This window comes from Sapajus apella, unplaced genomic scaffold (assembly GCF_009761245.1).
Source record: "Sapajus apella isolate SASKATOON/1434 unplaced genomic scaffold, GSC_monkey_1.0 scaffold12, whole genome shotgun sequence".
Lineage (NCBI taxonomy): Eukaryota > Metazoa > Chordata > Mammalia > Primates > Cebidae > Sapajus > Sapajus apella.
Window position 1 is genome coordinate 711282 of NW_022436952.1, and position 22063 is coordinate 733344.

The 22063-nt window shown below is 47.4% G+C and overlaps 1 pseudogene; it reads left to right on the forward strand.

Annotated features, from left to right (window-relative positions):
* The first annotated feature begins 17102 nt into the window (after positions 1 to 17102).
* Positions 17103 to 19113, forward strand: LOC116552623 (annotated as a pseudogene).
* The last annotated feature ends 2950 nt before the right edge of the window (positions 19114 to 22063 follow it).

Consider the following 22063-nt stretch of genomic DNA (forward strand, 5'->3'; position numbering starts at 1 on the left):
TTGCTGGCAGTAGATTCAGCTTTAATCCATATCTGAACAGGGAAAGGCAGAATGTGGCCATGAATGCTTTGCTCAAATACATTTTTCTGTACTTAGGATTATTTCTTTTTCCCAAGGCGGCACATTTCTGCGGCTCTTCTCATATACTGCTGGATTGCTTTCTAGAAGATAGGTACCACTTGACAATTTCATGACCCAAACAGGGCAAGAGAGGATCCTATTTTTGGCACATATAAGTATGCAATATAGAAGTGATTAATAGCAGGCAGAACAGAGAATCCCCAGGCTGTGGGGCAGGGGTGCTGATGCTGGAGGGAGAACGTCCACATCTTTAACCTCTGGGGCCACTTCAAGTACACTTGCAGGATTTAAGTGTCATGAGTAGATGTTGCTGAGCTGAATCGATAAATGGATATGGCTAAAGCTGAGTAGATGTCAGAGCAGGGCAGGTGGGGTACAATTCTCAGGAATCCCACAAGGCCTAGGCATAACAGTGTGATTCTCAGGGCAGGACTTAGTTCAGGGCCCTGCCATCGGAAGGCTCCTGCAGCCTCTACGCTCCACCCCTGAGAACTCCCTCCAGATTCAGATTCCTGTGGGCCTGCCTGTTCTAGCTGGGGCTGGGATGGGAGGTGCCAGAACCCCACAACTGACAGCCCCAACAGGACTGTCAGGAGAGAGGTGATTTGCTCAAAGAAAAATTGAGATGGAGGCAGAAGCCACAGCTCTTCACTGACCACCCTGCTAAAACCTCGGGGGCTGCTATGCACCGGAACTAGTTGACACAGTAGAGCCACAGGCCAAATCTGGTCCATGACTTGTTATTTTACAGCCCATAAGACAAGAATATACATATATATATATTTTACTCTTGTTGCCCATGTTGGAGTACAATGGTGCTGTCTTGGCTCACTGCAATCTCTGCCTCCTGGGTTCAAGCGATTCTCCTGCTCAGCCTCTCGAGTAGATAGGATTACAGGCCTGCACCACCACGCTTGGCTAATTTTGTATTTTTAGTAGAGACAGGGTTTCTCCATGTTGGTCAGGCTGGTCTCGAACTCCCAACCTCAGGTGATCCGCCCACCTCTGCCTCCCAAAGTGCTGGGATTATAGTCATGAGCCACCATGCCCAGCTGGAAGAGTGGTTTTTACAGATTACTATCTACGATTGATTTGATGACAGGGAACACCAACTTTGAATCTCAATTAAGTAAAATGTTGCCCTCCCAAACCTGCAAAAAGCAAAACAAAATGAAACACATTCTTCTAATTAGTAAACCTGCGTTACAAAAAACCGTTTCTGGCTGGAAACAGTGACTAACGTCTGTAATCCCAGCACTTTGGGAGGCTGAGGTGGGAGGGTCGCATGAGCCCAGGAGTTCGAGACCAGCCTGGGCAACATAGTGAGACCTTATCTCTACAAAAAATTTAAAAAGTAGCTGGGTGTGCTAGTGCATGCCTGCAGCTCCAAGCTACTTGGGAGGATCACCTGAGCCCAGGAGGTCAAGGCTGTAGTGAGCCATGCATTTGAGTCTGGGAGACAGAGTGAGACCCTGTCTCAAAAAACCAAAAACCAACAACCAACCAACGCTGTTACCAATTATTATAATTATAGTTTTAAATTTTTTAATAAAATTTTTGGATATGTGTTTACACGCTTATTAAGTAAGTACCTACCTACCTAACATCCTCAGTTCTGTCTCTTGGTCTGCAAACCCCAATATTTACTATAGGGCTCTTTGCTGCCCCTTACTCTAGGGCAGCGCTTCCCAAATTCTGGTGATCACAGAATCACTTGGAGAGTTGTTAAAACAGGCCCTAATCCCAGATATTCTAGTTTAGTAGGTTAAACATAGACTTTACTATATGACCTGTCAATTCCACCCCTAGGTATATACCCAAGAGATTTGAAAATATGTCAATTCAAAAACTTGCACATGAATGTTCATAGCAGCATTATTCACAATAGCCAAAAATGGGAAACAATCCAATATCTATTAATTGACAAATGGATTACACATGATGGTATATCCATATGAGGTAGGAAGTGAGACTTGACTCCAGAGACGAAGGTCAGACACCAGACCAAATTGAGAACTAGCTAAAACAAGGAAGGGGCAGAAGCAGCTTTCCAAAAGACATGCCCACCAGTGTGCCCTGTCAGTTTACCATTGCCATAACAACACTTGGGAGTTACCGCTCCTTTCCATGGCAATGACCTGCCGACCCAAACGTTACTACCACTTCCCCGGAAATTTCTGCATAAACCACCCCTTAATCTATACGTAATTAAACGTCGGTATAAATATGACTGCAAAACTGCCCTGAGCTGCTACCCTTTGCCTGTGGGGTAGCCCTGTCCTGCAGGAGCAGTCACGGAGCTGTAACACTGCTGTTTCAATAAAGCTGGTTTCTACCTCTTGCTTGCCCTTGAATTCTTCCCTGGGCAAAGCCAATAACACTCATGGGCTAAGTCCCACTTTGGGATTCACCTGCCCTGCATCACATACAATAGGTTATTATGCAGCCATGAGATGAAATGAAGCTGATACATCCCACCACATGGATGAACCTTGAAAACACGCTAAGTGAAAGAAGCCAGACCAAAAGGCCACAGATTGTATTACTCCATTTATATGAAACATCCAGACTAGGCAAGTACATTGGAAGGGAGATTAGTTGTTGTCAGGGAAAGTAAGACAGCAGGAGTAGAGAGTGACTGCTAATGAGTACAAAATTTCTTTTTTTGTGTCATAAAAATGTTCTGGAATTAGATAGTGGTGATGGTTGTAGAGTCTTTTGAATATACCAAAACCACTGAACTGTATACTCCTGAATGTCACCAGGTTCCCCAAACTTACAAAAGGAATTTTATGGTATGTGAATTACATCTCAATAAGAAAAGAAATAAAACACACAACCCATGATTTTGAACGTAATCTGGAACTAGTTCTCAGAAAATGATTTTGCTTGATGTATGATGTATACGAAAGAAAAAAGACTGCTACTTCTTTGAGTGCAATTAAATTTTTTCGCTAGCATCTCTCTCAATTTTGTTTCTCATCGAAGTCGATGAGAAAACAGAATTCCTGGAAAGAAACTTTGCAACTAACAAGACCTAAAGCCATCAGTAAGTTAAGGATACTACTCTGGGGTCCTTGATATCAATGCCAGACTGGCTGTTTTGACTGACTTATCATGAAATGAATGATGACAAAAAATCCGGTGGAAATTCTTTTTCATGGAAAGAATTTATAGCATCCTTTGTGTTTGTGATTGGAATGACCACGGATGTGGTAAAGTCAGAATGTGTATCTGCAGCCACAAAATAGATTTGAGCTTTTCTCTTGCAAAATCCATCTGCACATTTGGCTGCATTCACTCATCCCAGAGATTAAGTCATCACCTTGGGCAGGGTTTCAGTGAAGGCTAAATCAGATCCAGGGAGAGACAGCAGGCAGTGCCAGTGCCTGTCTTCCAGGGGATGCCCCAGAAAGGCTGAAATACAATGCCCCAATGGCTAGCTGTTGCTGGAAAGTAGCAAACTGGAAGGTACAAAAGGTTTTAAAAAAGGGGGCTCCTGAATGTCACCAGGTTCCCCAAGCCTCCAAGAGGAAGCTGTACCCAGATTCTGCTTCCATACCCTTATGCTATAAAGCAAAGCCTTGGGCTGTGTATGCATCCAGGACTCTTCCATGAGCTCTAGTATCTGCAGAGGGTGTGGGCCAGGAAGCAGCAACTGACCTTCTGCCCCCAGAAGTGAGGATTTCCTGTAGCTCCTTGGCCTGGCCTGCCCTGGGATGGCTCCAACTCTACCAGTATATGTGAGTTGTCTTATAGCTGCTGTTTATTTTTGAAAGGATGCATCTTCGGTGACCAGCATCTCATGTCAAAGTTGAAAGTGCATGACCAAGGGATCCTGTGACTCAGGGAGAGCTCTAGCTGGCCGTAATCTCTGCCTAATTATTCTTCCAGAATCTCAGTTACCAATACTGTCATTCATCTGCTCATAAACCTATGGCTTCCCACCACCAACCAAATTAAATCCAAGTCTGGAAACAGGCATTCATGAATCCAGCTCTGCAATACGGCAATATATACTTGTGCATTGTCAACTACTTGGACTTAGTACAGACTCCACAGGTTAAGGACATAGGCATCAGCAGACTGCCCTCACTTCAGACACCCCACATAGTATGGGGGTTCCCAGGCCATCTGCACTACAAATTTGGGGGTTCCCACAACCCCCTCATATTTGATAATTTGCTACAATGACTCACAGAACTCAGCAAAGTGCTATACCTACCATTATAGTTTTATTATCAAGGGTACAAATCAGTACCAGCCAAATGAAGAGATCCATAAGGTGAGATCTGGGACGATCCCAGACACAGAGCTTCCATATCTTCCCCCCATGGAGTCAGTATGCATCACCCTCCTAGCACATCAGTGTTCACCCACCAGGAGCTTTGATGTCCAGAATTTTTACTGGGGTTTCATCATGAGGCATGATTGATCAAATAATTGGCCATGTGATTAAGCTCAATCTCTAGCCTCCTTCCCTCCCTGGATGTCAGACTGATATCATCTGGCTCAAAACCCCAACCCTCTATCATCTGGTTGGTTCCTAATAGCTAGTTCCCACCCTGAAACTATCTAGGGGTCAACGACGACACACATTGTTAGTCTAAACTCAGGTATGGTTCCAGTGGCTATGAATAACAAAGACATTCCTATCACTTGGGAAATTCCAAGTGTTTAGAAGCTCCCTCTCAGAAACCCAAGGCAACCAGACAAATTATTATGCAATAAGTGCCAGCCTATCTTTACTACAGTGTGCCCGCGACCTCTTTTCTACGTTTTTGGCTTAGGTCAGGTAGAGCAGCTTGCTCCTCTCCATGTGGACCGAGAGTTTTTTCACCTCACTTCCTTTGCTTGCACTGATTCCTTTGTCTGGAATTGCCTCCATGAGGATACCCATCCTTTGTGTAGATATAACTGTCCTCATTTCAGATGAGAAAGTTGAGGACTAGAAGATTAAGTCACTTTTCAAAGACAATTGGTTCTATATGATAAAACCAGGACATAAATCCAGGCCTGTCTGAAGCCCCAACCTATGTGATCCCACACTATCATCTGGCATTCCCGTGGGCAGTAGGTTGGCTGATATTATTGAAATCCCTGCAAGATTATTCTGTAATTATTCTCTCATGAAAAAATGGCTTGAAGAGGGCAAACCTGCCATCACTAACAATGGCACCTTGGGGAAGCTAAACTCCAAAACTAACAGGTACCCTCGACTGCAAGTAATAGAAAGGCCCACAAAAAGACCCTTAAACCAGGAGTTGGCAAACTTTTTCTGTAAAGGGAAAAGGGCCAGAGGGTAAATATTTGAGGCTTTGCAGGTCGTAAGGTCTCTGTCATGACTACTCATCCTTGCCATTGTAGCACTAAACAATATGTAGGCAATACATAAACAAATGGGCATGGCTGTATTCCAATAAAACTTTATTTACAAAATCAAGCAGTGGGCCAGATTTGGCTCCTGGGTCATAGTTTGCCAACCCCTGTCTTAAATCAAGAGGACATTTATTCATCATATAACAAGTCTAGAAATAGTGTGAAATAGCGTGGATCCAGGTGACCTACTCAGGCAGCTCAGCAGCATCTTCAGATCCCAGGTTCCTCGCTGCCATCTGCAGATGACAACAGCCAGAAACAGAAAACTTCATGCCTCCTTAGTCAGAATAGTTCGCAGGCTAACCCCTGGCTAAGGTGAAAGGAATTATCCAGATTGCCTTGGATAAATGGTCTCATCCCTGGCTGCAACATTAGAATCACCTGAGAACTTTTAAGAACACACCTGGGCCCATACCAGAGCTTTGTATTTAACGGTTCTGAGGTGGGGCCTTCACATTTATATTTTTTAAAACCAATCATAGCTGGAAAGGCAAGGCATTGGCAGACCAGTCAACACTCACTGCACACAAAGGCCAATTCATGATCACTATCAAAAGGGTATTTTAGCAAAGAGGAAGAAGGATATATTAGTCTGTTTTCATGCTGCTAATTAAGACATATCCAACACTGGGCATTTTACAAAAGAAAGAGGTTTAATTGGACTTACAGTTCTACGTGGCTGGGGAAGCCTCACAAACATGGCAGAAGGCAAAGAAGCAGGTCCCGTCTTACGTGAATGGCAGCAGGCAAAGAGAGAATGAGGAAGACGCCAAAGCGGAAACCCCTGATAAAACCATCAGATCTCGTGAGACTTACTCACTACCACGAGAACAGTATGGGGAAACTGCCCCCGTGATTCAATTATCTCCTACCAGGTGGTCTCTCCCACAGCACATGGGAATTATGGGAGTGAAATTCAGGATGAGATTTGGGTGGAGACACAGAGCCAAACCATATCAAATCACGAAGGCTGAAGGGCAACCAACAGCCTTGGCTGCATCCCAATGTGATGCTTTTCATCTGCAGAATGGAAATCAAGGTGGGACCTAGTCAAAGGTCCCTGCAAAATTTAAATGAAGCAGCATGCCTGGTACAGTGGCTGGCAAAAAATAAGCACTCAGTGCATTAGCAGTTGATTGCTCTTAATTTTGAAGTTATGAAGTCCTCCTAGATGTTTTATGTACATTTTGGAGCATGTACCAATTGAATGATATTGTTTTTTTTTCTTTTTGAGACGGAGTTTCGGTCTTGTCACCCAGGCTGGAGTGCAATGGCGCGATCTCGGCTCACCGCAACCTCCGCCTCCTGGGTTCAGGCAATTCTCCTGCCTCAGCCTCCTGAGTAGCTGGGATTACAGGCACGCGCCACCATGCCCAGCTGATTTTTTGTATTTTTTAGTAGAGACGGGGTTTCACCATGTTGACCAGGATGGTCTCGATCTCTTGACCTCATGATCCACCCGCCTCGGCCTCCCAAAGTGCTGGGATTACAGGCTTGAGTCACTGCGCCCGACCTGATATTGGTTTTTTATGGGATTTGAACCCCAGCCTTTCCTCAGCTATCTGGAAAACTGGGAGTGGCAGGTATTTTAAAAATACAAGTGACTCACCACAACCCTTCCCTCACAAATATTTTGTGTGAGAACATAGCACAGAGATTGATTGATCTCTACTCTCTCTTGAAAAGCATCATGGTTGCCGGGCGCGGTGGCTCAAGCCTGTAATCCCAGCACTTTGGGAGGCCGAGGCGGGTGGATCACGAGGTCAAGAGATCGAGACCATCCTGGTCAACATGGTGAAACCCCGTCTCTACTAAAAATACAAAAAATTAGCTAGGCATGGTGGCACGTGCCTGTAATCCCAGCTACTCAGGAGGCTGAGGCAGGAGAATTGCCTGAACCCAGGAGGCGGAGGTTGCGGTGGGCGGAGGTTGCGGTGAGCCGAGATCGCGCCATTGCACTCCAGCCTGGGTAACAAGAGTGAAACTCCGTCCCAAAAAAAAAAAAAAAAAAATAATAGAAAAGCATCATGGCACAAACTCCTTCCTGAGGGCCATTTGGAAGCCTCACTCTTCCTTAGTCATAGAAGAAGACTTTCTCCCCCGTTCTACTCTGGGCCATCTTCTCCCTGTTTTCCCATTTATTTACATGCACTTTTCAAAGCAAAGTGGGAAATCTCTCTTAATGCTCCTTTTCTTCCTTCTACTAGTTTTCTATGGCTGCTGCAACAAATTATCACGAACCGAGAGGCTTAAAGCAACACAAATTTACGACCTTACAGCTCTAAAGGTCACAAGTATTAAGACGGGCCTCAGGGGGCTAAAAGCCAGATTCCAGCAAGGCTGTGTTCCTATCTAGACAGACGACGTATCCTCGCTTTTTCCAGATCCCAGAAGTGGCCTGTATTCCTTGGCTTGTGTCCCCTTCCATCTTCTCTCATGGCACCCCCTTGCCTCACCTTTCTAGCCCTCTGTTCCACATCTAAGGACCATTAAATGTGATGACACTGGGTCCCTCCAATCCACCTGGATTATTCTGGATAATCCAAAATGATCTTCACATCTCAGGATTCTTAATGACACCTGCAAAGTCCCTTTTGCCACATAAGGTAAGGTAACATTCACAGGTTGTGGGGATGTGGATGTGAACATCTTCTGGGGGGCATTATTCTGTCTACCACATTTTGTGACCTCTAATGCTCCCCATTCCTCTCCAGCCGCTCGTTCCTCCTTTTCACCTACGGGACTCTGTCCTCTCCCTGTTGGCCTCCTGAAGGGTCCAGATGGCCTTTCCTGAATAGAGGAACTGGTGTCCTGGCATTTGGAGCTGTTGAGAGGTTTAATGTTTATGTGTGTTTAGAACAGTATCTGGCGCACAGTAGGGCTACAAAAGTATTTATTAGCTGCCACTACAGGCCTGCCCTCCTTGGAATGGGACTTCTACTTCACAATTGGCCTTCTTAAAGGGTGCCTACTTTTTTTTTAAACTTGAACAGTTCAAAAACAGCCAATAACTTGGAACAGCTTTCTAGAAACTATAAATCACTGGTGGGCACAGTGGCTGATGTCTGTAATCCCAGCGCTTCAGGAGGCTGAGGTGGATGGATCACCTGAGGTCAGGAGTTCGAGACTAGCCTGGACATCATGGCAAAACCCCATCTCTACTAAAAATGCAATAATTAGCTGGGTATGGTGGCGCACGCCTGTAATCCCAGCTATTCGGGAGGCTGAGGCAGGAGAATTGCTTGAACCCAGGAGGTAGAGTTTGCAGCGAGATGAGATGGCCCCACTGCACTCCAGCCTGGGCCACAGAGTGAAACTCCATCTCAAAAAAAAAAAGGAACTTTTTATCAACCAGTATTTCTTCAAGTGTCCACCTGCATCAGCATCTCCTGGGGTGCTTTTAAAATTACACTTGACTGTTTTCCATACTAAAGTTTGTGAACCTCAGTACGGAATGCCAGCATTTGGGAGTTTATAATTTGCAACCAGAATAAAAAAGAAGAACTCCATCCCGCTGCCTCACTCAGCCCATCTGCTGCTAACAACAGCACTCACTGCAGGGCCAGGGCCTGAAGTCTTCCTTGAAGGATGCTCAGCAAGCCTGGGGCCTTCCTTGGGGACCCACCATTGAATGCCAGGGAAGGCCTTCGTAAGAACAGGGCTTGAGAGCAAGGAATGGGTGGGAAGGAGGTAGATGGTGACTAGCTGACCAGTGGTTTTATCTTTTTGGAGGTCCCTGACCCTCCAAGAGCCTGGTGAAAGCCAGAGGTCTCTTTTCATACCTGGGTGCCAGGTATGGGCTGCTGGTCCGATGACCACTGAGTAAAAAAGAGGAGGCTGGAGCCCCCGGCCAGACCATGGTCCAACCTGTCTCTCTGTTGGCCTCAGTATGAGCAGAGAATGAGAGAGCTAGAAAGAAGTCCAACTGTCAAAGCTGCAGACGTGAGAAGTAGAACTTGGTGTGAGCTCAGCTCCCGCCCTGGGACTTTTCAGTTGGTGTTGAGGGAACTTCTAAGCCCTAGAACCTGCAAAGACCCCAGGCCCTGCTGTTTAATGAATGAAAAGAATCTTCTTCCCTCCTTCTAAGGCATTCCGGGCGTTTCCAGAGCCCACCCGAAACTTAAATAAGCACCCCACAGGGATGGTGTGTATCTAGAACTAAAATAAACGTAAATAATATCCCAGAAAATTATAAATTGTGTATTTAGGAATTGGAATGTACGAGGCAGGGTTTTCTCTTCCTCTATTATAGCTTTCACGAAAAGGAGACAAATCATAAAGCTCCCTTGGGCTAAAGTTAGAGTCGACATATAGTTTACACCAGAAAACATACACTTAGGTGTCCATTTCGAATGCATGTACTTCCAGTGTGAAATCCTCTCAGTGACCACAAGCTCCTTAAAGCCAAAGCCAAGAGCAGGGAGGTCTCCATGTGGTCCAAATGCTCCGGAAGGAAGGAAAGTAGCATCCATTGAACGTTTACCACCCACCTGGCACATAGCTCATACCCTCTTACAACGTCCTCATAACTACACTGTGAAATCCATTTTTTTTTCGAAGCAGAGTCTCACTCTGTCGCCCAGGTTGGAGTGCAGTAGTGCAGTCTTGGCTCACTGCAACCTCCGCCTCTCAAGTTCAAGCAATTCTCCTGCCTCAGCCTCCCAAGTAGCTGAGACTATAGGCACGTGCCACTATAACCAGCTAATTTTTTGTATTTTTTTTTTAGTAGAGATGCAGTTTTATCACATTGGCCAGGCTGGTCTTAAACTCCTGACCTCAGGTGATCCACCCACGTCAGCCTCCCACAGTGCTGAGATTGCAGGCACGAGCCACCGCATTCGGAGAAATCAATTTTATTAGCTCAGTTTTTCAGGTGGGGAAACTGAAGCTTGGAATTGACAAGTAAATTGCCCAGCAATGCGGGGAACAAGACCATGAGCCTGGGGCCAATTTCCCTGATGATTTATTTGCCTAATCACCTATTTCATCTTCTAGCATCCTAGTTTTCCCTGCTTTTTTGAGTATTTGAAGAACTCCATTAAAAGCTCATCTAAAGATAAATATTTTTGGCTGAGCACAGTGGCTCATGCCTGTCATCACGGCACTTTGGAAGGCCGAGGCTGACAGATCACTTGAGTCTCAGAGTTCGAGATCAGCATGGCTAACACGGTGAAACTCTGTGTCTACTATAAATACAAAAATTAGCCAGGTGTAGTAGTGGGTGCCTGTAATCCCAGCTACTCAGAAGGCTAAGATGGGAGAATCGCTTGGACCCAGGAGGCAGAGGTTGCAGTGAGCGGAGGGCGCACCAGTGCACTCCAGCCTGTTGCCCGAAAACAAAAACAAAAAACAAAACCCACAGATGCCTGGGCTTCACTCCAGACCAAGTGAACCCAAATTTCTCAGGGTGGGGGCCACACATCAGCATTTTAACCTATTCTCCAGGTGCTTCTTCCACACCCCAAGGTCTGAAACCCACTTCTGACATCTCTTGGAGGGGTTTGTCTGCCTGTCCTGTCTCACCTCCCGATGCCCCTCCATTGGCCCTTGGGACTCAGAATCAAGGAGTGGGTTAGGGGTCCCAGCCACTGCCTCGGGGTGGTTATCACACCTCCCCCTCTATTTCTGCCCTCATTTTACAGATGGTGAGTGTGGCTGCCCCGGGACTGGTGGATGATTGGAGCCCCATCATCCCTTCCCAGTTGAAGTCCATTTTTTCTTGGGAAGAGCAGGTTTGCTGGATTAACAAGCTACCCTGGCTTTCCAGGGGTTAATCCTGTTCCCTCAGAGGTTGCCAGTCTGAGGCTGCTGACCCCACCGGACCCGTTAGCCCGAGCACTCTCCTGCTGAGCTGGGCATTTGTACCTGTGCTTTCCTGGCTGCACTGGGCAGGTGGGGGCTGCTTCTTTGCAATCTGGTGTCTCCCCCACTGGGTGACCCTGGGAAGGTCACTTAACCCCTCTGAGCCCCCGTATTCCCCTGCAAAATAGAAAGGATGGTTCCCACCTCAGAAGGATATTATGAGGATTAAGTAGGTCTCTACCCACTCTCAGAACACTCCAAGTTTTTCATTCCAAGTATGTGCATTAATCATTGTTCAATGTTTGTACCTAGCTGGACTAAGAGAACCACTAGGGCCAGTCCTGTGTCCATGTCCCAGAATCTTAAAACAGGGCCTGGCACCTCGTAGCTGCTCAAAGACCCCTTGTTGAATAAATGAATAAGGATGGGCAGGGCGAGGAATGGCGTCTGTTGTTGATGAGTCTTAATTCCCTTCCTTTACTTCCCTAAGATACTTCCAGAACAACCTCCACAGATGTATATTCTTTTGTTACCAGCCATGCATGGCAGTAACTTCCTTCACCAAACTTCCTTAAGACAAGGGACCACACCACACACTCACTGGCCTTCTCAGTGGTCTTATGGTGGGAAGAGATGTGGCCTCATTAGTGGCCCAGAAAAAGCATGGATATCAGGGTATAAATCCAGCAGGTTAAGATGACACAGCTGTGCTGGGCACAGTGGCTCACCCCTGTAATCCCAGTACTTTGGGAGGCTGAGGAGGGTGGATCTCCTGAGGTCAGGAGTTCAAGACCAGCCTGGCCATGACCAGCCTGGCCAACATGGTGAAACCCTATCTCTACTAAAAACACAAAAATTAGCTGGGTGTGGTGGCAGGCACCTGTAATCTCAGCTACTCAGGAGGCTTAGGCAGGAGAATTGCTGGAACGAAGGAGGCATTCAGCAAAGTTTGTGGCATAAAGCCACAACCATTTTATTAGGTTCACAGATTCAGAGGCTTAAGAATTTGACCAGGGCTCAACGGGGTGGCTTGTCTCTGCTCTCTAATGTCTAGGGCCTGGATTGTGAAGACTCAAATGGCTGGAGGTGACTGGGAAGGCTGAGGGCTGAAGTCACCTGGGGGCTTCTTCCCTCACATGCCCGGTGCCTGGATTGAGACGTCTTAGTGGGGACTGTCAGCCAGAGTGCCTTCACATGGCCCCCCTATGCAGTTTGGGTTTCCTCACAGCATGGTAGCCTTGGGATAGTTGAACTTCTTACCCAGAGGCTGAGGACTCCAACGGCAAGTGTCCCATTAACAAAGGCAGAAGCTGATGGCCTGGGATGAGAGCTGGCGGGAGGTGATTGGATCGTGGGGGTGATCCCCCCACGTTGTTCTCATGGTAGTGAGTAAGCTTTCATGAGATTTGATGGTTTTATAAGGGGCTCTTCCTCCTTCACTTCCTACACGCACTCTCTCTCGCCTGCTACCATGTAAGACATGCCTTTTCCCCTTCCATCATTCCTGTAAGTTTCCTGAGACCTCCCCACCTATGCAGAACTATGAGTCAATTAACCCTCTTTTCTTTCTAAATTACCTAGTTTCGGGTATTTCTTTATAGCAGTGTGAAAATGGACAAATACAACTCCTTTCCTCGATGCTGGAGACCCTCCTCATCATGCACATACACAGCTCGCCAGGGAGACAGAGACCACGGTGGGGTGGGCACCAACAGAATCGTCCCAACCAGCTAGGGAAACTCCAGAGCAAAGGAGACTGTGTCCACTGTCCATTGGGAACGCTGAGTGGGTGGAGCCCTCCTCTGTCATGGCACCCAGAGTCCATCAGAGCCTCCCTGGGCCCTAGAGCAATGAGGGGCCAGCTGGTTTTCCAGCACTTCAAGGAAGGCATAGAAGGCGCTAGGCAGGGCCTGGTGGGCTGGGGGGGCCTCAAGTGCAGAGTCGGGAGGACACAGAGTGTGTGGATTAATTACTACAGAAAAAAGACATGGATTTAGCAGACACCAATAAGATGGGGTGACCATGCCCAAGAGGCTAGCAAAGACAGATACTGATGACCACGGCTCAGCTCTCCGCCTCCTCCAGCTCCCTCTCCTATGGCACAGAAGCCCCTGGAACTAAGTAAATGCCCTGACAAGGAAAGCTGAAGCAATTTGGAATAGATTGAACTGAAGTCTGAAATGTCTGAGTTCAGCTGACATTGGTTATTAAAGTAACTTAAATGTTTTTGGCAGGTGGACAGAATGGGGAGTCTGCAGGAAAAATAGAGAAAAATGAAGCTGCACTGTTAGAGACCCCAAGATTTGTAGCTAATTCATTTCTTCTTTCTGCCTAGCAAGGGACTGGCTGAGATCTCAGGCCTTTCCAGTGGTGACACCCACTGTGGGTCTGATCCCAGGCTTTATGACTCTGCTGCTGCTGCATCCCAGGGGACTGCCAAAGTGTGTGCAGGTCACGTCCCAGTGGGGCTCTGCTGACCCAGCCCTGAAAAATGGTTTATCCCTGAGTCATTCAGACAACTGATATTGTTGAGAAACCACAGCGTGCAGGCCCTCAGCTGGGCATTGTGCCTGCTTCTGGGGACAGTCAATTGAATAAGACACTGCCCTGATCTTCAACATGTTTACAATCCTGTGGCAACAAACAATTAGAAGCCACTGGTTCTAGGACCTTAATTAAGAATTTCTCCTGATTACTGCTTTTGTTAAGAATTGACATGAGCACATCTCTGCCTAATCAGTCAACAAATATTTATTGAGCACCTACTACGCGCCAGGCTCTGTTTTAGGTACTTGGAGTACATCAGTGAACTTTTCTTGAGACAGGGTCTCCTTCTGTTGTCCAGGCTGAAGTACAGTTGTGCAAACACAGCTCACTGCAGCCTCGACCTCCTGAGCTCAAGCAATCCTCGCACCTCAGCCTCCCGAGTAGATGGGACCACAGGGGTGTGCCACCACACCAGGGTGATTTTTATATTTTTTGTTAAGAAAGGGTCTTACCATGTTGGTCTTGAACTCCTGGGCTCAAGTGATTTTCCAGCCTCAGCCTCCCAAAGCACTGAGATGAGAGGCATGAGCCACCACGCTGGGCCGTGACCAATTTAATTCTAAGGCATTTCCCACTCCTACCCACGTTCCTTGAACTCCCATCCTCCTTTGATCCTCAGTCAAGGCCAACTTCAAAAACCCCTTGGTAATCAGCTAGGAGCTTGCAGGCCCCAGACCTTCAGCAGCTTGTGAGAATGTCCCATGAGGAACATTTTTTTTTTTCAAAAGAATGCCAAGAGTTTAATTACTGTATGGCCCATGGAGGTGATTTCCATTTATCAGCCAGAACCCAGACAGAACCTAGGAAGGCCCGTTGTGTAAGGCTGTGGCCGCCGTGGCCGGCTCTCACCAGCAAAGGATAACCCTGGGGCCTGTGCCCCCAGCAGGGGCAGCAGGAATGCTTTGAATGCCTCCCCTGTGTGTGGCCTTGGGTTTTACCACAGGCTACAGCGGGTAGTTTAATTAATAAATGTCCACCGCTTGTCATTTATCATTAGCAAAACAGGAGGGGTTGGAGGTGGGGGCAGACAAGAGGGCAGGGAAGCTTTCTCCAAACAAGGTGCCCCGATAAATGAAAGCTTTACCCATCAGTCTCACAGGCGGGCTGCTGTTGCACAGCCCCACGTGGCTTTCCTCTGGTTCAGAGGCCAGTCTCAACTTTCTGAAGGGCTTTGCAGCAGCGGTAGGGGGTTTCATCCATAATTGTGTTTCCCCTGTCAAATCTCAGCAAAGGACTGTGTTGTGTGGTGCGGAGGAGAAAGTAGCATGTGCACCCAGGGGACTGGTTCCCATCGGGGCCACAGACTGAATCTCTATAGTAGCTCCAGCCTGAGGCTGGATTTTGTTTGGCTGCAATGGCATTTGACAAATTGGAAAATTTTACATAAAAATTCAAGTTTCTGGCTTCCATTGAAAAAGTAAGGTGAGGCAAAACCAAGTCCTCTTTTTCAGTAGGGCAACAAGCAGCTGATGGTCAGCTTAGGCAGACAGGGCAGCCTTGTGAGGTTGTATGAGTTGTGCACTGCACAAAAGCACCTGGCAGAAGGGGCAAATGGAGGCTGAATCCGGGCCAGGCTGTCTTTCCAGCAGAAGCCCTGTTGGCAGGACATGGGCCTTCCACTTCCACCACCACCACCAATTCCTGCTGCTTTACTCACCTGCTCCATTCATTTACGTTACCAACCTGAGCTTGGTAAGCACATGGCGTTTTGATTTCTAGCATATATTCAGGGCATATATTTTGTCTTCTTTATGTGGGAAATGCCTCTCCAACCTTCAAGGCTCAGCTCAACTCATAGAAGTTTCCTGGTGGTATCCGGGTCTGTATTTTCTCAGTGGCAGCCCCCAGGGCTATTACAGTGCTCCGCACACCCCTGTGCTCTAATTTGTTAATGGGTCCTGTTTCCTGCAGACTTTGAGCCCCTTGAAGATAGATCCTACCATTTCTACTTTTCCTCTGCCTGGCACATAATGGGCACTAGGTCAGTAGGGCTGAATGAATGGCTTTGTGGACAACTGTACCCCAGGCAAGGGAGGAAGGTAAGGAAGGGGTAATAAAGATTTTAGCTTTGGGGTTTTCAAAGACCCTAGCCTCCTAGGAGTCTTCTCTTGGATGCTCTATGGGGCACTTAAAAACCTGAGCCATGCTGATTTGGGGATTTCCTCTGGCCAGAAGGCTGAGTGTTTAAGACTTTTCACATTCGCTTGTTGTGTTGTAAGGGGCTCCTAAGAGCTCAGCCTGGCCGCTGCCAAAACCACTGGTAAAAGAGCAGCAGACATGATGCAGCCGGCAGAGGCTGCAGGGAAGAGGGATGTCTGCGACTTCTGCAGAGCAGCTCTGGGGTCCTAGAACCTGAAACACATCCCCTCCCCAGATATTTAGCCTGAAATTTCTTTAACCAAAATCAAAAGGTGAACCTTTCTTCCAATAATCAGGGAGGACTGAATGTGTTCTGCAAAGGAGAGACCCTCTGGTCTAAATTATTTCCTACTAACGTGTAAATGATTGATAGAGGACTCTTTTTTTTTTTTTTTCTAAATGCTAGTTCGGTGAGAGGGTAAAAAGAGTTATAAAAGAGCAACACCGAGGCAGGTGGATCATGAGGTCAGGAGTTCGAGAACAGCCTGGCCAGCGCAGCGAAACCCGTTGCTACTAACAATATCAAAAATTAGTCGGGCGTGGTGGCGGGCACCTGTAATCTCAGCTATTCCGGAGGCTGAGGCAGGAGAATCGCTTGAATCCGGGAGGCGGAGGTTGCAATGAGCTGAGATTGTGCTATTCCACTCCAGCCCGGGCGACAGAAACTCCGTCTCAAAAAAAAAAGAAAGCATCGAGCCCTCTCATCCAGTCTTTCCCAAGTCGTCCAGAAGCTCGCGGCCGTGGGCGTTCCCAGTTCGCGCTCCCGTCCCCTCCGGCCCGCTGACTCGCTGCTTCCTCTGTGGCCTCAGCGCCCCGAACCCGGGACTGCATTTCCCCCAGGCGCCGCGGCCAATGAGGGGCTGAGGATTTGGCGGCGCGGCGCCCGGAGAGTCCGGGATGGGGGGCTTTGTGCGCGGCGGCGGCGGCCAGCATGGAGGCGGAGGACCAGGGCTGTGCACAGGTGGCTGCGGAGACACGTGCGATTTCCGAGCCGAGCGCTGGGGACCCTGCTGCCCAGGCCCGGCCGCCAGTCTTAGGCTCCTGTCTGGCGGCAGCGGCGGCGCGGCGACCCCGTCCCTCCCTCCCTTCCCAGCCCCCTCCCGAGCCTTCCTCCTGCCGCAGCACGCTCGGCCCGGCCCGGCCGTGGCCCTCCTCGGTGTCCGTGTCTCTCCTGTGATCTCACTGACACGGCCGGGGCTTAGAACGGAACAAACGGAAGGCCCGATGAGAGAAAGGGAAAGTTAAGAAAGCTGGAGCAGAACAATGGATTGTTCTTTTTCTTTCATGCAAGGGATCATGGGAAACACAATTCAGCCACCACCTCTACTCATTGACTCCACCAGCATCAGGAGGATGCCTTTGATAACAACAGCGACATTGCTGAAAATGGTGAGCAGACACCATCCGAAGCTACCTTGCAGCAAAACTTTCAGTACCCACCGACACCCTCCACTCACAAGTGGCTCTCCACCATCAATCAGCGTGTGTGAAACTCAATCCAAATACCAGTAGTATAGTCAATATCCTAATGGGTCAGCCAATGGCTTTCGTGCAGTTAGAAACTTTAGCTCCACTGACTACTACCCTTCAGAAATTCCAAATACAAGACCACATGAAATTCTGGAAAAACCTTCCCCTCCACAACCACCACCTCCTCCTTCGGTACCACGAACTGTGATTCCAAAGCAGACTGGCTCACCTGAAGTTAAACTAAAAATAACCAAAACTATCCAGAATGGCAGGGAATTGTTCAAGTCTTCCCTTTGTGGAGACCTTTTAAATGAAGTACAGGCAAGTGAGCACACGAAGTCAAAGCATGAAAGCAGAAAAGAGGGAAAAAAGCAAAAAGCATGACTCATCGAGATCTGAAGAGCGCAAGTCACACAAAATCCCCAAATTAGAACCAGAGGAACAAAATAGACCAAATGAGAGGGTTGACGCCGTATCAGAAAAACCAAGGGAAGATCCAGTACTAAAAGAGGAAGCCCCAGTTGAGCCAATACGATCTTCTGTTCTAACAACAGAAGTGTCCACTGGTGTTAAGTTTCAGTTTGGTGATCTTGTGTGGTCCAAGGTGGGAACCTGTCCTTGGTGGTCTTGTATGGATTAAAGTGATCCCCAGCTTGAGGTTCATACCAAAATTAACACAAGAGGTGCCCGCGAATATCATGTCCAGTTTTTTAGCAAACAGCCAGAGAGGGCATAGGTTCATGAAAAATGGGTACAGGAATATAGAAGTCATCAACAGTATGAAGAATTACCAGCTGAGGCGACCAAACAAGCCAGCAGTCACTCAGAAAAAAACGATTCAGAAACTCCAGCCTTAGAGAGAATATGCTCAATGGGATATTGGCATTGCCCATGCAGAGAAAGCATTGAAAATGACTCGAAAAGAAAGAATAGAACAGTACACTTTTATTTATATTGATAAACAGACTGAAGAGGCTTTATTCCAAGCAAAAAAGAATGTTGTCTCCAAAGCCAAGTTAAGAAAAACCTGGTGATCAGGATCTGTGCTGAATCCTTAGCCAGAACAGACCAGTGCAGAGGAGGCGGCCTCCTCACTCTTACGAACTGACATTCACACAGCCAGAGGCAGCACACAAGTGTGGAAAAGGAAGAGCCACCTCTTGTTAAAATAGCCTGGAAAACTGCAGCAGCAAGGAAGTCCTTACCAGCTTCCATTACAATGCACAAAGGGAGCCTGGATTTGCAGGCTCCAGCTGTGAAAATTGAACAAGTGTTTGCTCTTCAGAATGCTACAGGTGATGGGAAATTTATTGATCAATTTATTTATTCAACAGAGGGAACTGGCAGCAAAACAGAAGGAAGTCTCAGGGGGCAAGACAGGCTTATAATTTCTACACCAAACCAGAGAAATGAAAAGCCAATGCAGAATGTATTGTCTCCTGAAGCAACATCTGGTTCTACAGTCTTAGTAGAGAAGAAGCAATAGAGAAGATCAATTAGAACTCATTCTGAATCAGAGAAGTCCACTGAGGTTGTGCCACAGAAGAAGATAAAAAAGAAGCAGGTTGAAACAGTTCCTCAGGCTACAGTGAAGACTGGATTACAGAAAGGGTCCGCAGACTGGGGAGTGCAGGGCTCTGTCAGATTCAGTGACACAGCTCCATCTCCACAGCGACTGAGGGAACTGTAGACTGAGATTCCTGTACAGTTTCATCCCAGAAATTTCATATTTGTAGTCTCCATGCAAGATTTTTTTGTCGGCAGCTTGATAAACAGTTTCTTTGTTTTCGATTTTGATTTCACCAATCATTATTATTGGCATTTTCTTGCCTGGTTTCTTCTTCAAGACTGAACCATTGCTTTAGCATTCAAATGATTTTTGTTTTCAGTTTGAGATGGTGGGTACAGCTTAAATCAAATCATGGGTCCAGCCTAAAAACCACTATTTAACTTGCACTGATCAATTTCAACATGCATTGTTTTTGTTTTGTCTTTTAAAATGAAGCAGGATTAATGAACATTTGCAAAAAAAAAAAAAAAAAAGCAAGAAATTCTGAAAGAGAGTCCCACAAAGGGAAGTGTGGAATTTAGGAAAGACGGAAGTTAGCTCAGGATTTCCCTTGGAGCCTGGGGACGGGGGAATTGTATTGAGATAAAGGAGCACCAGGACCGTCTGCCTGGAGCTGACTCAGAGACCTCTGAGTAATGACTTTAAGGAGGAGGGCAGGCAAGACCCACTGAGGGTACCAGAAACAGCAAAATTGGGTGGGTAGATACATGGTCTATGGACTGGGGTAGAAAAAGGGAGGATACAGAAGACAGTATTTACCCCACACACATTTGCCGTGGACTTACTATGTACAGGGAGCCATGCTGCGTCCTGAGTTCAGCCTCCTGTTACAGAAGTTTCATCAGAGCCCGACGGGAGGGTAGATTTCCACAAGCCCGTTAATGTGCGGTGTGTTTTGGGCTCAAACCCTGAAGGTGCCTTGAAAAGGCTTGCAAGCTGGCGGTGTAGTCCCCTGTCTGAGGAAGGATACCGCAGGCTGGGAATGGCTCCAACACCCTGCTCAGGGTGGCCTCCCGGACCCCATTATTTTACATTGCAACCCCGAGCACTTCTAATCCCTTGTCCTATTTATCTGAGCACCACTTGCCCCTTTCTGACATATGTTTTATTTATCTATGTGTATATTGTCTGTTTCCCCAAGTAGAACACTTCTCCATAAGGGCAAGGGTCGTTTTAAATCAACTTAATCGAGGGATCATTTACATATAACAAACTGTATTAGCCCGGCAAGGTGGCTCACGCCTGTAATCCCAACACTTTGGGGGGCCAAGGTGGGCGGATCACGAGGTCAAGAGATCAAGACCATCCTGGCCAACATGGTGAAACCTCATCTCTGCTAAAAACACAAAAATTAGCCAGGCATGGTGGCACATGCCTGTAGTCCCAGCTGCTCAGAAGGCTGAGGCAGGAGAATCACTTGAACCCAGGAGGTGGAGGTTGCACTGAGCCGAGATTGTGCCACTTCACTCCAGCCTGGTGACAGAGCAAGACTCTATCTCAAAACAAACAAAAAACTGTATCCATTTATCCATTTACCATTTAAAGTGTACACTTCTGAACTGCAGGACGTTAGGGTGCATATGGATATATGTGCCTGTACAGCTACCAGCACTACCACGATTCTGAACATTTTCCACCCCCCCCAAAGTTGCAGTCATCCCCATTTCTCCCATTTCCCACCCCGCACCCACCCCAGGCAGCCACGGATCTGCCTCTTGTCACTATAGCTTAGATTAACAGCAGGGATTTTTATCTGTTTTATTTCTCTGTCCCCAACACATCAGATGGTGCCTGGCACATAATTGGCACTCAATACAGACTTGGTGAAAGACTGAATTAATGGATGGGAAATCAGATTAAGATCTGTCTTTGGGCAGCTCAGAGCCCAGTGGAAGAGACAGGTGAAAACAGTTAGAGCCTCCACAGGTGCTCTACAGGGAGCGAGAGAGTGAGGATACCCATGATGGAGCTGCAGAGTTTGAGATCCCTGGCATCATATGGATTTAAGCTCAAGGACCAGCTCCATTTCTCACTGCTTTACAGTCTCAGGCGAACCCCTACCTTCCTCTGAGCCTCTTTTCTCTTCTGTAAATCCTGTGTAAGAGCAGTACCCACCAGACAGTGCTGTTAAAGGATACAATGGGAGAACGCTTGCCAAGGGCATAGCACAGTGTCTGGCACACAATCCATATTCAACAAACCTTAGCTACTGATATTCTTGGCCATTGGAAGAACATGGGGCCGGGCACAGTGGCTCACACCTGTAATGTCAGCACTTTGGGAGGCTGAGGTGGGTGGATCACCTGAGGTCAGGAGTTTGAGACTTCCCGGCCAACATGGTGAAATCCCGTCTCTACTAAAAATACAAAAATTAGCTGGGTGTGACAGCAGGCGTCTGTAATCCCAGCCTCTCAGGAGGCTGAGGCAGGAGAATCACTTGAACCCAGGAGGTGGCAGTTGCAGTGAGCCAAGATCGCACCATTGCACTCCAGCCTGGGTGATAAGAGCGAAACTCCATCTAAAAAAAAAAAAAAAAAAAAAAAAGAAAAGGAACATGTCTGAGGACCAGCTCTGTAATATGAGTAAGATCAGATTCTTGATTTTTGAAGGTAAAGCCAGGGAGAAAGGCAGAAGCTGAAGTCAAGATCAGCTAGTTTATGCTGCAGCAACAAATGATTCCAGGGTCCCAGGGGCCTCAAGCACTGAGGTCAAGTTCATTTCTCTCTCACACTACATGTGTCCTGCTCCACTCCTGTGCCAGGCTGGCAGCGTGTTTTCTGACTGGGGCGCTGCCATCCTTGTAGCAGAAGGAAGAGAGAACATGGTGAGCCATGCTTGGCTTTGAAAGTTTCTGCTCCCCAGTAACTCACATGTCCCACTTCACTGGCCAGCACCAGTCATGTGGCCAAGCCTGAGTGAGGCCAATGGGTCAGGGAAGTGGAATCCTTCTCCAGAGAGGAAGAGGACATATCTGTGAGCAGTGGTACCGCGCACCACAGGCAGGCAAACAAATCATTACAAGGTGTGAGAAGTACCATCTACTCTACACGGTGCTAGGAAGGGAAAGGGGCTGAC